Source organism: Eretmochelys imbricata, chromosome 14, assembly GCF_965152235.1.
Source record: "Eretmochelys imbricata isolate rEreImb1 chromosome 14, rEreImb1.hap1, whole genome shotgun sequence".
Taxonomy (NCBI): domain Eukaryota; kingdom Metazoa; phylum Chordata; order Testudines; family Cheloniidae; genus Eretmochelys; species Eretmochelys imbricata.
The window spans coordinates 33,671,790-33,688,944 of record NC_135585.1 but is presented as its reverse complement, the minus strand read 5'-3'; the positions used below and the strand labels follow the sequence as shown (position 1 = coordinate 33,688,944).

The 17,155-nt window shown below is 53.0% G+C and overlaps 1 non-coding gene across 1 annotated transcript; it reads right to left on the bottom strand.

The window, feature by feature from the left end:
- Positions 1-9,123: 9,123 nt before the first annotated feature.
- Positions 9,124-9,197, bottom strand: TRNAN-GUU (transfer RNA asparagine (anticodon GUU)). Its single transcript has one exon. It is a non-coding gene; the product is annotated as a tRNA-Asn (tRNA).
- Between the last annotated feature and the right edge of the window lie 7,958 nt (positions 9,198-17,155).

Below are 17,155 nucleotides of genomic sequence, written 5' to 3'. Positions count from 1 at the left end.
TGAGGGCTACAAACTTCCTTTAATTTTTAAACCAAAGCTGAGATTCTCCCCCACTCACTTGTCTCTAGGAGCTGGGACTCCACATAAAACATGAAATATCCTCCGAGTTAGTGCTCTGGTCTGCAGGTCACCTGAGGATCAGCCCCCCCAGCACCTCCCCTCTGCCTGTGATCAGCTGTTCAGCGGTGTGCAGGAGGTGCTGAGGGGGGAGGACGGGGCAAGCCTGGGGAGGGCGGGGTTGGGAAGAGGCGGGGCCTGGGGCAGAGCAGGGGTCAAGCCCTCCCCCCCCCCACGAAATCAGTGCCTCGGTTAAAGAGACACTCACGTCCAGCTCTGGCAGAAGCAGGGTGGCTTTGGGGGCATGACCATATGACTCAAAGGGTTGCCAGCTTTTATCTCTGGCACCAATAGCCCAAAGTTACTAGCCCAATCTATTGATGGAAACAGGGTGTTTTTTAAGCAACACTTTGGTCTATTTAACTGCAGGCAGGCTGTTCTGGTCGCCAGCGCTTGTCCCTCACTCGTTTCCAGCAGGGAGCAAGGGGACTGGACTAGGAACTGTGCTACAGAGAAAGGAGAGGGGAGTGTAATTGTTTGAATTAAGCGTCAAAGCCCAAGCAGATGGTGGAGAGACAGGTGGGCAAAGGACAGAGCCGAATAAATAAGGTGACAGAACAAATAAAAGTGCATTTTTACACCTCAAAATAAAGAAATACATTCGTCTTAAAAGCATCTGGTTCAAAACCCTGGGTTTTCTACAACACAATCCCTTGCTTTCCAGTTTCATAAATCATCAGAAGAATAGAAACGTCTGATATGTAGCAATACTGCACAGACGTACAAATCACAGTGCATTCAGATCCCAATGCCAGGTTTTAATGCCCCTGCTAGGATATATCTTTTAAAACAACGAAGACTGTTAACAGTGTGGCCTCTAGTAGAGCTGGTCAAAATACAAAAAGCCATTTTCATGCACAGTGGCAAAGTTGTTTTCATTTCAATTTGTTTGAAAAAAACCCACTTTTCTTCATTTTTGTTCGAATGTTTAATCCAAAACAGTTATTTATTTTGTTTGCCAAAATCCACTTTTTCAGCAAACCAGTATTTTTGCTCTGCGTTTTGGAAATTATCAAAAAGTATTAAAATATTTATTTTTGGCAAACAAACAAAAAGGTTGACAACTGTGCATGAAAAATCTCACTGTTGGAAAAAAAAGCTTTTTATTGAAAAAAACCATTGAAACATTTTGACCAGCTCTCATCTCCAGTGTTTCAAGAACAAGAATCCACCATTCAAACAGCTTTGCACAGTCAGGAGTGTTTACAGAGATATGTCCACTGTTGCACCCCCATTCCAGCTATTGTAACACCCTCCCTCTAGGGTTCAGCTGGGTAAGCAGATGGCACGGACAGTGCTGGTTGGAAAAAGTGGGTCCCCCCACCATGGCAAACTGATGAAAATGCGGGGGGAGGGGAATAATTTTCACTGAAATTTTCTACAGAAAGTTACACTTTTAGGCAAAAAGTTGAAAACCAAAATATTTCAGTTCAATGTAATGCTGCCATGAGGCCACATGGTACCCTGGTAGGATTACATTGAACTGAAATATTTCATGACATGAAACAACATATAACATGGTGCATTTTTCTCAGGAGGCTTGGTGGTTTCTTGATCTGACTGCATCTCCCACAGTGCACCACAGTCTCTCCTCAAGGTGAGGGGAGCCAGCTGTATCATGGGTGTCTCTGACTATGGTGCATCATGGGAGATGTAGTCCAGCCAACCAGAATGAGGAGAGTCCCCCCCAGAGCAGAATGGGGACATGAGACACCTGGACCACAGCTCCCTTGCAGCATCCCAGCAGGCTCTACAGATTGAAATGTTTTTGGTTTAGTGCAAATATTTTGTTTTTCAGACATTGGGGGTGGTGGTTAAAAAAACAACAAAAAGAACTTTCCGCAGAAAACAGCCAATTTGTGAAAAATCTGAAGTCAGTCACATTCTGCCCCATTAAGTAACTCTGGGAGGCAAAGGGGATTTAAAATGGGTGTAAACAGCCCTTGAAAATTCCCCTGCACAAGGCATCTCCCTGGCTGTTGTGAAGGCTCGGCACGTGCTCTGCTCCTGGGCCTATGGGGAGCAGAATGTTACAGCAGCCTCAAGGCTGCTCTGACTCACACCAGGTCAGCACAAAGCCTGCCGGTCGTTCGTCTGCTCTCGGATCACGCTGTCTGGATTGAAGAGATTTGATGCACCTTACCCTACTGTACCCGTATCGTGTCCGAATCCCAGAGCTGTCGACACAGTGACATCACTGGAAACGGAACATTCATTAATCCCCAAATCTGCTCAAAGCTTGTAAGTGCAAAGGAGAACGTAATAATAAAATATATTTTAAAAAATCCCTGAGAGGTTTAGGTCTGTAAACAGTGCCCCTCCTATAGGGGCACATCCTATGGTCCATATGCACATCCAGCACTATACAGATCAGATTCAGAGCGATGTTCTAATCCACGTCCATCTCCTCGTCCTCTTGTTCTCCCATCTCTTCCACTTCCATTTCCCCCACATCGCTGCTCTTGGGGTCATCCTGGGGCTCTGTCGGGAGCAGGGGACTGGCTCTTTGGCCATCCGCTGCTCTGTAGTGACCCCTAACAGCATCTCCCAATGGCAGCTGCAATGTGATGTTCACAGCAAGGCACGAAGCATGGTTGAAATCTACAATCCAAGCAGAGAGCCCCATGGCTGGGTTAAAGGGCCGAGTGCAGGGAAGTTTGTGCTGCCCACGCAGGCAGACGGATGAAGGCAAAAAGATTGAACAAGGAACCAAATTGGACAACCATGTCAGGCTATGAGCTGTCTCAGTGTAGACAAACACCTCATTGCCCCTCAAGCCCAACCTGCATCTCCCGGCTATCCCAGGCCTTGGCTCCCTCCACCAGAGATTTGTCAATACTCCTAAATCCCACCTCACCCCCCTGTGGTTATGGCCCTAGGTTACCCCAGACAACTCTTGATTCTCGTCACTCCTTCTGTGGCAGATACAGGATACACAGTGGGGCGGTAAGCGGGTTCCTTTGACACTCACTTGGAGTGATCTCTATGGAGATGGAGTTCATCTGTGAGGCTCCATCACAGCCATTATGCCAATTTTATAGAAATTGCACCCGTCCTAAAGTCTCATAAATGCTTATCAAATTTCTTGCACTGCACAGGCCACAGGGGAAGTATTTTACTCAATATTTTAAGCCATCAAAAAAGTGGGGGAGGTGTGGTTTTGGGGTTTTTGGTTTTTTGTTTTTCTGCCCCACTAGCCAGGTATCTCCATTCCCCAGGCAGCGATTTTCAGAGCTACCTAAGGGATCTACATGCCCAGTTCATCATGAGCCATGAAATCCTCTTGAAAATGAACTTCCCAGTGCCCCCTGGCTGGGGGTCGTCTGCTGGGGCTGATCAGTGACCTCTGGAACTGGAAAGCAGGTGCCTCTAACAGAACTGACTAAGGGAGAGATACCCAGTTGGTCCCAGCAAAGGATTTGCCCCCCACACTGCAGAGGAAGGCTAAACACCCCCTAGCTCCCTGCCAATCTGATTTGGAGGAAAATTCCTTCCCAACCCCACATATGGCAATAACTGAGACCCTGAGCATGTGACCCAGCATTAGACCCAGCCACCCAAGCTCCTGAGAGAACGAAAGCTTGGTTCCACTCCAGAGAACTGGCCAACCCCATCCAGTGTCCCACCTCCAGCCAGGGCTAACTCTGATGCTTCAGAGGATGGAAACAAACAACAAACACCGCCCCCAACCCAGAATACATGGGGCGGGGGGGGGGAGAGAAGTCCCTTCCTGACCCCTGTAGGTGACCAGCTGAAGCCCTGAAGCATGAGACTTGGGACTATAAGACATATGCCAGAAAAGACCCCAGAGTTGGCCAGTCCAACCCCCACCACCACAAGCAACCCTGTCATGCAAATCACACTCAAATGTGTCCAAAGCTATCTTAAAACTAATAAAGTTGTTTGCTCCACAACTCCTTTTGGAAGCTGATCCAGAACCTCCCTCCTTGGATGGTTAGAAACCTTCTAATCTCCAGCCTAAACTTCTTCTTGGCCACTTGATCCTCATTTGTTCTTGTGCCTACATTGTCCTTTATGTAGAACAGCTCTTCACCCTCCCTGGTGTCTACCCCCCGATGTATTTATGGAGAGCCATCAGATCCCCTCTCAGCCTTCCTTTTGCTAGACTAAACCAGCCCAGCTCTCCCTTTCTCCTCTCATAGGACAGACCCTCCATTCCAGATGAGGGCCCCCCAGTGCCATATACAATGTCATTAATGCTTCTCTATCTCTACTGGAAAGGCCTCAGCTGATACATCCTAGAGTCACATTTGCCTTCTTCATGGGTCACATCACATTGGTGGCTCCATCATCCTGTAATCGACCAACTCATGAAGGTCTCGCCCTTCCTCTGTCTCCTCCAACTGATGAGCCCCCAGCATACAACAGAAATTCTTATGATTAGACCCTAAGTGCAGGATCTTGCACCCGGTACTATTAAATTTCATCTTTTTTCTGTTACTCCAGTCTACAAGGTCATCCAGATCTTCCTGTGTAAGATTCCGACCCTCCTCTGTACTGACCACATTTCCCAGCTTTTTATCATCAGTAAGTTTTGTTATCACTCTCCTACTTTTCGTGTTAACACCATTAGTAAAGAGATTAATGAAGATGGATCCCAAAACAGATCCTTGAAGAACTCCATTAGGAACCTCCCTCTGGTCCCATAGTTCATCTTTCAGCCTTCTCCCCTTCAGTCTGTTCCTCACCCACCTTACAATTCTTGTGCTGATCCCCACCTTCCTTAATTTAGCTAATTATTTCCCATGTGGTACCATATCAAATGCTTTACTGAAGTCCAAGTATATTAGATCTGCTGCATTTCCCTTGTCTAAACAATCAGTTCTTGTCTCAAAGACAGAACTCGGGTTAGTCTGCCCCATCTACCTTTGGTTACATCCCCCTTGCCATTTACCTCCATGAATTTCATCATCCTTCCCTCACAGCGTGTTCTACAGCCCCTTGCCTACTACTCAGCTAGGCTTCGATGAATGGGTCTGGAGTTGCTTGGATCAATTTTTTCCCTCTTGCTTTACTAGCATCGGACACTAGATGGGGAAGAAGAGCCTCACCAGCTCTATAAAACCAGCTGGGGGAAGGCTGGGAGCAACAAGTATCAGAATAAGCTAGACCCGGGCTTCTCAAACTTTTGTTTTTGCTGGCCCCACTTTGAAAGTATTTCAGGCTATGACAACCCCCGACCCCCAAACAGTCATAGCAAGTTACTGTACGGACTCATAGAAACATACGCATGGTATTGCCACCCTTACTTCTGGGCTGCTACGGGCGGGGCACTGCCCTCAGAGCTGGGCAGCTGGAGAGGGGCAGCTGTTGTAGCCCTCTTCCCCTCCTGCCCCCCTCCCCTGAGAATATTTTTGTGATCACTTGACCCCTCCCTCCCCCCACCATAGCCTTGCAACCCCCTTTTGGGTCAGGACTCCCAGTTGGACAAATGCCGAGCTAGACAATCTCAAACCATGAACTAGTTCCCAGGCAACCCCTGCGAGATGCTCGCTCTACCTTCGGTTCCTGACCCCTCCAGGGGCCGAGTGCATCTCCCCCATCCTCAGGCAGAGCTCAGAGCAGAGTCAGCAGCAGCAGCCCCTCCCTGGCGAGAGCTCCAAGCGAAGGCAGGGGCCTGGCAGAGAGAGAAGAGGGGCACAGGCAGGTCAGCGGAGGGGTGGAAGGTGGATCCCACCCCAGGAGATTTAACAGAGAGAGGAAAGCGGGGCTGTGAAAGCGCAGAACAGCAAGGGGTCCCTGTGGGGCGGGAGGAGCTGCCACCCCGCTCCGGCTGGCTGAATCTGGAGAGAGAGAGAGAACAGGGAGAGGAGAGTGCGGTGAGGAGTTGGTGCCCAGGGGTCCCCCTGCCCCGCTCCTAGCTCTGGACCCCCCCTTGCAGGGGTATCTGTGGGTGTGTTCAGGGAAGGGCCGGGGGCTCTGCTCCACCAGGGCTGAGAGCGTCAGAGCAAAGCGACTGTAAAACCGCTGAGTATTTTCAATGTTGCCTCACCCTGAATGTCACTGATCCCCCAGTTTATAATGTGTCTCCCCGGCCGCTTCTCTTGCTAATTTGAACTTCAGGGAACACATCAAATCTCTCTCCTGTCCCCCACAGCTGATGGGTATGGGCCACTGCCAGGGCGCTCTACACTGGGGTTAACATCTGGATCCTGGCCAAGCTGGTTCTAGCCCATGTGGCCAACCCCCAGTGACCAAAAATCACAAGTCAGAGCCCCCCAAAATCATCAGATTGGCTTAAACAAGATGAGATTTTGAAAACAATTTTGGGTTCTGTTCTTGATCTCCTGGTGGTGCAGCCTTTAGGGGTTACCTTTTCAAGCTTTTCTCCCCATCCAGGAGGGCTAGAACAAGAAAAACTTCTGACAAAAATGGCCAACCCTGCCAAAATCTTAAACCAGAATCAGAAAAAATTAGTTCAGAATGATTGAAAACAGAACAATTTTTGGTTTTTGAATTTTCCAAGAAGACCGTGAATGTTTTTTATTAAAGCCGACACTTTCCACAAAAACTTGCCTTTAATCAAACACCCAATTTTTCCTAAAAAAAAAAAAAAAAAAGTCAATGGAACCATTTCAGTCAACTTGTTACAGCTGCTCTGAAATCCCCCATCCCTCCCACCCCAGTTCCCACAACCTCCCCCCCAACTCCAGCCCCTGCACCCATTGCACACACAGCTGTGCCCCCTGCCTGGCCATAGGGCCCCTTCTCTGTCCCCCAAAGAGCAGCTGCAGCAGATCCCAATGGGGGGATCCGCACAGGAACCAGCCAGCTGCACCTGCTGCTGCTCAGCCCTGCAGGGTCTGTGTTTAGCCTCTGCCCGTCCCTGTCCCGGGCAGAGAAGTGCGGTACCTGGGGCTGTGCCAGGTCCATCCCTGCCATGAAGATGCCCTGTGGGCTGCGGTGCCCCGGCAGAGGGAGAAGCTGCTGGATCCATCTGGGCTCCGGGCGAGCGCTGGGTTGGGATCAGGCCCCTCTGGGGTGGCTGGGCAGCTGGTTTGCAGGGCTGGTCACCTCCTGGCCCCATGCAGATTGTCTGAATGTGGCAAGCTTCTCTCTAAGGGGAGCTCTGACAGTTCCTCCCAGACCTGTCAGTCAAGACATTGCCTCTATTGTTTAGAACCGGTTGTGGGGTCCCCATATCAGGATTCCCCCCTTATATCCCCTCACCACGCCCTGGAGGGACCAGATGGAGGGATCTCACTTCAGTCCTTGGCCCTGGCCTGCTGGGATCCCTCAGGCACGTGGTGACATTCACTCGTGTTCATCCAGTCCCCACTTACAGGATTGTGAGCAGTGGTGTCTCTCCCAAGTACCCCTGTCCCAATGCCACCCCAATGGGCTCCGGAGCTGTTGCCCCTCCATTCCCCACCCAGTTCTCTGGCTTCATACCCTCGCCCATGCTCCTGGTGTCACGCCCCACAATCTGATTGGCTGAGAATTCATTCCCAGTGCTTCCAGCCCAGGGTCCTTGTCCCTCCCTTCCCCCTAGGCAGCCTGGGACAGGGGCAGCAGCTACCCCTGCAGCCCCACCAGCCGGAGCAAAACGGAGAACACAAGAGGCAAAAGCGCGTGCGTCTCCTTTTAGGGTTGTGCCTCCAGCCCAAGAACCAAATGGATTATCCAGTGGTTCTCCAACTTTTGTCCTGGTGACCCCTTCCACACAGCAAGCCTCTGAGTGTGACCCCCATTATAAATTGAAAACCACTTTAATATATTTAACACTGTTATAATGGCTGGAGATGAAGCAGGGTTTGGGGGTGGAGGCTGACAGCTCGTGACCCCCACATAATAACCTCACGACCCCCAGTTTGAGGACCCCTGGACTACACTGAGCATGCACAGAAAGAGAGCCAGAGGGTTGAAAGGCCGCTGGGATGGACAAAACTTGTGGGGCTCTGAGAGACTGTCCCCCCCCGCCACCCCGCAGCAGTGTGAATTCAGCTCCAACCAGGGGCAGGAATCTGAAATCAGTTAAACAGCAGAGACTTCATGCAGGCAGAGGTCCGGCTTGCCAGGCAGGGACAGCTCCTTCCCTTCCAGAACGTGGGCATCGGCAAAACTCAAGCATCAGAAACCTGGGAATTACAGAGTTACGGTCCATGCCCAGGCAACCTCAACTCTGCTCCCTGGAGCAGGCAATAGGCACTGGGATTAGCGGCATGTACAGCAGCTGCACTCTCTGTGGGACCTGTAGCTGTACTGAAGGGTGGGGCAGGTCGAGAGAGGTGATAGGCGTTAGTTTGAGGAGTGTCCGAGCTGGGACTGGGCTACGAGGAAACCAGGGGTTGCCCCCACCCCATCAAAGCACAGGAAGCCTTGTACCTTGAGGATCCAGTCTGCCTCATTTTGTTGCAAACTTGTGTATGTTGTCTCAGTAGCAAGGCACTGGGGGGGTCTTGCCATGGGGATTGGCAGCAGTGAGGTGGGATGCCAGAGCAGGCTGTGGGTTGAATGGTGGGTAAGGGAAAGTCTAAGGTTAGATGGTATCCAGTGAGTGAGTGGGAAGTGGTTGGTACATTTCACATTTCTCCTCCCCCCCAACCCGGCACCTCCCTGCTCGCCCCCTCCCCGTTCCATGCACAACACCAGCCCCTCCTCACCTGCTGGCGGAGACCCCCAGCCCCTGATCGCTCCGCAGGCAGCCGGAGCCCGGCTCGCAGATCGCCCAGGCTCGTGTCCCCTGGAGCCAGAGCCACCCCGGGGAGTGGGCTCAGAGTGACCCCGGCAGGCAGGCAGAGGGAGCAGCGAGGGGACGGGCTGCCCCGCTGGGAGCTGCCAGGCTCGGGGAGAGGGTCCCACGGCTGCAGCCCCGCTCAGCTGGGCAGGTCAGCAACACCGAAGGGAAACACACCCAGCTGTCTGCCCCCGGGGAGCGGGCGAAGAGCAGAGGCTCCAGGCGGTCAGGATCCCGCAGCGTTCCCCGCTCTTGTGTCGCTGCCTCCCGGGCTTATGGCTATCCCTACCCCCCCAAAAGCAGGTCCGCGTCCCTGGGTGGGCTCGAACCACCAACCTTTCGGTTAACAGCCGAATGCACTAACCGATTGTGCCACAGAGACTGGGCAGCCAGGCCCCAGGCAGGGAGCAAGCGGCCATAGCCAGCTGCTGGGGAGAGCCTGGCTGGGGAGGGGCGGCAGCCCAGTCCCCCCGCCACTCGGCTTTCCGGGGCAGTGGAAGTACTTAAAAGTGTGTGTGTTGGGGCGGGGCGGGGGGGACCACTGGTGCCCGAACCGGGGCCCCGCCCCCTGCAGCACCCTTTCCCCTGAGGCCCCGCCCCCTCGCTCCTCCCCCCCCCCACACCTTACAATGTGGAAGTGGGAAGACAGGCGCTGGGAGGGGTGTGTGTCTGTCTGTCTGTCTCCTTCTCTCCCCAGCTTGCGGAGAGGCTCTGACCCACCCCATCCCTTCCTCTCCCTCCCCCCAAGTTGACTTTTGCCCCCTCCCCCAAAACTAAAACAGACAATTTCTTATAATAAAAAAAGGGACTAGGGGCCCCCCCTTGAGCTGCTGGGGGCCCCAAGCAATTGCTTAGGCTGAGTCTCTCTGTTTATACCCAGGGCTCTGAGTGTACGTAGCCCAGCCCGGCACATGTGCCTCAGTCTCCCCGTACCCTGCACCACCACCTCCAGATGTCAAAACTGAACTCACCTGGGCCTGGGCCCCCCTGCCGCCCTGCCCCGGAACTGTACACCCTTCTCTGCCCCGGCCCTGCTGGCTCCCCCTGGGGACGACACTACTCTTCCTGGTTCCACACCGGCTGGGCCATGGAGCTGCCCCCACAAGAGTACCCCCACCCCAAGATCAGGAAAGACTGTGACCAGTGAGGATCTCTGGGCGCTGACCCCGCTGAGCTGAGCCCTGGCCGGTGCAGCTTGCCCGGCACTGTGCGGATCCCCCGATGGGTCTCCGGGGGCATAAAGAAGCCAGGCAGGGGGCACAGCAGTGTGTGCAATGGGGGTGGGCTGAGGCTGCGGCTGGACTTGGGGAGAAATGTGGGGAGGGGGGTTCCCTGGTACATTTAACAAGAGGTTAACATGTGTCCAACTTTTTTTGAGGGAAAATTTTGCTCTGGGCGAAGGATTTGGGCTGTAGTTACGTAACCCCTCTTCCAGGTGGTGTCAGCAGCAACAAGGGTGCAGTTTAGTTTCCAGGGTTTCCCCTTAACAACTCAAAACAGAACCGGCTCAAGCCCCCAGCCAGTAATCTGAGAAAACTAAACACCCCCGGGGGCACATCTACGAGGCAACACTTTCCCCCTCACCAGCACGGAGTCTGTGTAGTAGAACAAAAATACCCTGACTTCTATTAAAAGTTCTCACCTCTGCCTGAAGGGGAGAGTTAACCACAAAGGAAAGGAGCACAGGAGACCTGCAAGGCAAAGCAGAGCACGGAGAGGAGCAAAGGAATCCTTTGCGAAGGGATTTCCTGTCTTGCACCCACCCAACCATCACAAAAGTTCTCTTGCTCGACCCTGTTCCATTGGGGTTGGGCTTCCCTCCCCTCCAGGTTAGGTGACCCAGAGCTGGGAGGCAGAAGCAGAGTATAATCCACATTACACCAGGAGGCCGCGGGACTCAGATACACCTCCAACACACAGTTCATCATCTGCTTCCTTCTGACTTCTAGGGAGTTGCACTTTCTCTAAACCAGCTGTAACTTACTGCCCATTCTCCCCTTTTATGGCTCATGATATCTGGTGTTTTTCTTAAAACCCCAGCTCCTAGAGTCCTGTGAGCAGGCCAGAATCTCAGTTCTCATGGTTTTCTTAGGGAGGGCAGACAAAACAAAGTCTTTAACCCTTGCAGAGCATGCTAGAAACCATGACCGCCAAAGGCTCGCAAACCAGGAAATAAAAAACTCTGCATTTAGTATTTTAAGTCTCATGATTTTTAAGTGGGTCTCACAGTTTTGAGGCCCGACTCATTTTGATGGTTTCCTTTTCCATTGATCTATAGCTCCTGAGCTTTCCATTGGGGATGGGGGAAAAAGAGAGTGTTGAAGAAGTTCCTTTGTGAAAGCATGTGTGCCTTGTTTGTAACCCTCACGTGACCCTCCCAGAGTTCCTCTGGAGTGGAGGGTGGAGCTCTAGGGACAACATGCCTCTCGGGAGGTTTGGGAGGGTTCAGACCTGGTTTTGGGTCCTACAGCAGATGATCTGCAGGGTCCCACATGCTAAGGAGGGAACCAGACAGGGAGTCTGTACCCCAGGAGAGGGCCACAGAGGCCCAAACTCGGGACAGTGTCTGGTGGCTATTCAGACCCAGTGAGGCTGGAAGCAGGTGGGATCCAAAGGTTGGGTCCAATACAGCAGAATGGGGACTGTCAATTGGGGAGCCCTGACCCAGCGCCATAACAGCCTGAGTTTTCAAAGTACTGAAGTAACCCAGATCAGGGAAGTGGGGGGTCTCCATCCCCCTCTAATGGCTGGCCTGCATAAGAGCTTTATCAGTCGGGGGGGTTTCAGTTAAAGAAGTGGATTCTTTCACTCCTATGGCAGAGGCTCATGCTTCTAGTGCTGAATTCTGGGGTTCAAACCCTGCTCCAGGCTCAAGGTTTTGTGATCACACTTGGAACCCATTGAAACCCATCGCGGGGTGTTGGCTGGGCAGCCATCACTACTGTACCCCGTTCCAGTGGGAGCCCCAGGCGTCCAGCACCTGTGAACCGCAGGCTCCTTTAACATCGGTGCCTTGCTGCGGATTCAGAGGCCTCACCAGCCAAATCACTCAAACCTGCCGGCTGAAATCCCCAGTGGGATCTGCACCTGCCATGCACTGCTCGACATGCTGCCCTCTCTAGCAGCCACTGTTAACCTGAGCTCCCTGCTGCCTCCTTTCCGCAGTGGGGGTCAGACACCCCAGGGACCTTGCTGAAGAGTGCTGGGGGAGAACAGCGAGTGTCCCAGCTGAAATCCCAGCGCGCTGCGAGGGCACCTCTGGCTATGGCGGGCTCTGTCTCCGCGTGCTGCAGGGAGCAGCCAAGAGTTCAGGGACACGCCGGCTCCCTTCGGTCTCCGATACACGCAGGACGCGAACAGACCAGGGTCGTGTCTGGTTGTTTCACTAGCACTGAATGGTGGATCTACCTGAGCTCAAACACCTCAGACACCAGAATCCCCAAGCCCAGGGAATTAGTCCAGAGGGGTGAGAGAGACTCACAGGTCCTTGAATTTGGTGCTGTTGGCCCATGTCCAGGGCTGACCCGGCTCCCTCCAGAGGCCGATCCAGTCATAGACACCCTTATGGCGCAGCAGGAACGCCTTAAAGAAAGCCGAGGGACAGCAGGTATCAGCCCCAGCTCCCGTGCTCCCCCCACCGCCCCTCCAGGGCTCTGTGCTGCAGAGAATCCCAGTCGCATATTGAAGGACGCTCAGTTTATTTTCGGGGGGGGGGGGGGGGATTTTCCCCTCCCTCTTGCAAAGCACAAGACCACCCAGGCAGTCTTAACCCTCCCACCGCACACAGCAGCCCCGCCCCAGTGCTCCCAGTCACCCACACCCCAAGTCCCCCTGGGCTGGGGGCAGCTGCTGGGTCTGAACTCTCTGCAGAGACGTCTCTTCTCACAGAGCAGCCACCACTCACCACAGCAGGGTAGGAGGAGGGAGCGAGTCAAACTGAAGTGGGAGGGGTCAATGTGACAGGTTCCCACCCCCACCCTACCCCCCACATCCTCACCCTGCTCCTTTCCCTTCCCCCAAACAGGAGCACTGACTGGGTTCTCAGTCCCACTCCCGCAGCCAGTAGATGCCTGAGCCAGCCCTGCCCTAGAGAGGGGCTGTCTCCCTATTTGGGGAGGGGGAAGCTGAGAATGGCCAATCCTCGTGATCACACACAGACAGTAGGGCCCTGGGCCCAGCCAGGGCTGGCGTTCAGCCGCTGGAAGTTCATTCACTCCGGCCTCCCAGCACGGGAGGGGGCAGAGCCCAGGTCCTACTGTAGCAGCCGCCGCTGAGCCAAGGCCAGTGTCTGGCAATTCGAGATCTCTCACCATTTCCTGCTCACTGTCGATCCCAGCCAGGGAGGCACCCGGGGCAGAGCAGAGCTCTGGCTGTCGGTCCAGCTCCCTTCCCTCTCGGAGAAATAGTAGCATTTCCCTCGGTATCCCATCCAGCCGTCTGGGCAAGCAGGGCCAGCAGGGGGGCACAGATCAGCTGATGAAAGCTTAGATGCCAGCACTGAGAATGAGAAAGTCACATGGAGGGTAAGAGTTGCACCTAGAATTGGGCATTTGACTGGTACCTCAAATGTGTCATAAAAAAAACCAATGGTCAAATATTTTAAAATACCAATTTATCAGAACAGTAACAAAAAAAGAGCAAGACGTCATTGTCTCCAGTAGGTTTAGCTTAAGGTAGATACTTATCCTAATTTTAAAAAAAATTATTGAACTGAGTTATTTTAACTCAGATTAAAAAGTGAAACACTGAAACCAAGTTCTGAAAAACACAAGTGAGGCTCCAAGACGAATCAAAAATCACGCTGCCTCCTACCCCCAGGGCTCTTGCTGGAATATTTGACACTATTTGACTGAGGTCAAACAGGCAGTCAATTGACCGGTCTGCCAAGCCTACTGGGACCCCCAGCTGGGGCTGGTCCACGGCAATCAGACGCAGGGTGAGGGAGACGTTTGTCACAGTAAATTTGCCTGGCAAGAAGGATTCCAGGGACACTCCCAGCCTGGGAGGGACTGACACAGCTCAGAGCATTTCACCCCAGGCACAAGATCAACAGCTGGACGTTCAACCTCGCAACAAACAGCAGGTGAACAACTGAAAGGAAGGTGGAAACTTTCACTCAGGGACATGAAAGCCAGAAGGGGGCGCCAGACACCACAGCAACGAGAAGTGACCTGTTGCACTGTGGGCCAGGAATGATGGAACTTAATTCACCTCTGTATCCGAGCAATCTGCACCGGTATAATCACAGTGACACAGTGACATCAGGGCAAACACCTCCTGGAGATGCGCTGGAGCAGTGCGGCTCGCTCTGGTAACTTCCTGCAGCGAACTGCACCAAGGCAAGCTGCTTTGTGCACCAGTGCGGTGCGTCTCCTTTAGCGGTTTGCCCCAATTCAACGGCACGGATGTCATGACATCGGCACAGAGGATTCCTAATGCAGACAGAGCTGGATTCAATCCCCTCTGCCAGCTGCTAAACCCTCCTGGGGCCCAGTAATCAGATCCCAGGGCAACAGAGAAATCCCACCCCCGACAGTCTCCAGCAGCCCCTGCCCCAGACGACGGGGGGATACAGCAGCGTTCATGTTCACGGCAAACAGATGCCCTCTGCACGAGCACACGCCGTCTGTGCAGCCCGGGGGAGTGAATGGTGCTACGGGAGCCTTCATGGCCACGCTCAGCGGTTGGGGGGTTTCCACACTGCGCTGGTGGTGGGGTCTAGACTGAGTTCTCCGGCTCCTTTCAATAACACGGCAGCATCTGCCGCCCGGCCACAGGCATGACCTGAAGATCCAGGAAGGCCAGGCTGGTAACCTCAGAGCAACACAGGGAAGGCAAAGTGCTCAACATTGCACTGCACCCTGTCCCACTGGACACCCTGGTCAGGGACTACTTCACGGCGCGTGGCAAAGGTGACTTGGACCCAAAGTGCTCAGAGATGGGCTGGGGGGGGCTAATGTCAGTCAGATCGTCCCGACACAGAGAGTGCCCAGGTGCAGGGGTCTGGGAGGGAGCAGAAGGAGGGTCGTGGAGGAACATCCCCCAGGAATCCTCTGTCCCAGGGGCAGAAGTCAGACAGGCCGGGAGGAGAGAGCGACCGTGGTAGGTCACGGGGGAATGGGATGCACGGAGATCGTAACTGGAGGGGAAGGGAGCAGGGCAGAAGCTGGGAACTCACCTGCCAGAGCAATGATGGCAGCGATCAAAGCAGATGATACAACTATCAGTGCAACCACAACTCCACAAGTTGGGCTTTTCTTGCAGTTACAATGAGGTTCTGGAACAGAAAGACCCCTCAAGCAGGGCTGGGAGGACACGTCTCACCGACAGCACCAGGGCTGGAGCTGCCCTGGAACATGCACCGTTCTTGTCTAGTTTTTGTAAAGCTCTCCAACACCACTTTCTACAAACCATTACCCTCTGATCCCACTGAGGGTTTCCAAAAGTTAGTGCCTGTCTCACCCCCCTCAACTTGCAAGGTCTCGTGCCAGCAAAGGGAAGCTGCTCCCAGATCTGGAGCTGCATTCGCATGTCCTGAGGGCTGTCCTGCACCATGGTCACCATGGGCAGGTAGGTCATCAACCTCCATCTCTGTCCCAGCTGCAGGATGGCCTTTGGTTCCTGCTCCCTCAGACACCTGGAGATGCTTAAATAGGGGTGGGGTTGGCAGAACAGGAGAACACCCCATGAGGTTAAGAGATGGCAGTGAGAGCCTTTTCCCGCCCTGGGAGATTACGGTGTCCCTCGGTGGGGACTCCCTTCCTGGCAGATGCTAGTGAGCTATTGAAAGAGCTCAGCCTGTTTAGATTATAAAAAAGATCGGGAGGTGACATCGTTGAAGTGTTGAAGTGACTTCATGGAGAGAAAATATCGGGTATTAAAGGGCTCATTAATCTAGCAGAGAAAAGCATAACAAGACCCAGTGGCTGGAAACTCAAAAGAGACCAATTCATATGAGAAAGAGGGCACACATATTCAACCGTGAGGATGAATCACCAAAGGAACAAACTAGAAAGGGAAGTGGTGGGAATTCCCCACCTCTTGATGTCTTCTAATGAAGAGTAGATGGCTTTCTGGAACGTGTGTAGTCAAAAACTAGCTCCTATGATCTACAGAAGGCATGTGATATGCAGGGGGTCAGAAGACATGGTCTAATTGTCTCTTCTGTCCATAAAGTCTGCTAATTTATGAAAAACTGAGCGTAGCACAGGGAGAAGCCTCTGATGTTTTATTGTGTTTGGCTTGAGCCCACAATGAACACTCATTGAGAGGGGTGATCCAGGGGAAGCAGCTCAAACATCCAATGTGGCTGGACAGGGGCAGGACATCAGCACTGCAGGGGAGGGGTGGGTGTGGCAGTGACATCACAAGGGCCTTTGGCAGGACCTCAGCCTATTGGACAAAGGTGGTGGGGAGGCGATGATCTCACAGAGAGATCTTGACATCAGCCAGGCAGGACAGGGGAGCAGGACAGGGGCAACCTCGGAGATCCCTGTGGCTTTGCTTCAGCACGTCTCCTTCTCGAGGTCTCTCCTGGAGGACTGAGAGAGCATTCACTTGCACGTACGTGAGCGCAAGGAGGACCCTCTTCGGAGTTTTCTCCTTTTCTTTTCGTAGTTTTGCTAGAAAACAGACGTCCCTGTAGAGAAGGTAAGAGCCTCGGACAGGTTTGGAACCTGTTCAGTCTGATCCATCAGGTGCCGGCTGATTTTTAGGAAAGGAAAACATTAGATTGTGGGGGCAGTATTTTATTTCCGACCTAGGACTTTGTCCCTTAGAATTACTGGGGACATTGGGGTTTCTCCTTTTTGTTTTCCCTTTTCCTCTGTCCCTCCTACCTTTCTCTTCTTGCTTCCTTTGTCCTTTTCCTCTGCTCTCCTCCCACCACCAGGAGCTCTGTGTGTGGAGCGGGGCCCGGAGGGGGTTGTGGGAGGCCCTCACAGAGAGGTGAGACTGGACTAGTGCTACGAGAGTGATCCCCTTGGTGGTCACCAGGGCCATTCTTTGGGCTATTTGATGAGAACCCTTAGCCTCACACCCCTCAAAGTCTCAACCCTGATTGGCTGAGGAGGGGGCTATTGACAGGGAGGAAACTCTGGTCTTTGTTGTTCTCTTTTATGACCAAGCAAATAAGTCACAACCAGTTATCTGTTTGACCAATGTTGATGCTGCTCTCCATTCATTGTCTCGGAGCAGTTCATGATCCTCTCGAACATTCCAATTCTTCTGAAATAATTGCTGAATAATTACTAGGAACAATTGTTGGTCTGTAGCTCATTTGAGAGCAACTCTGCTACTGACTGGCTGCATCAGCTAAGACAAGTCACTGCTCCTTTCTCA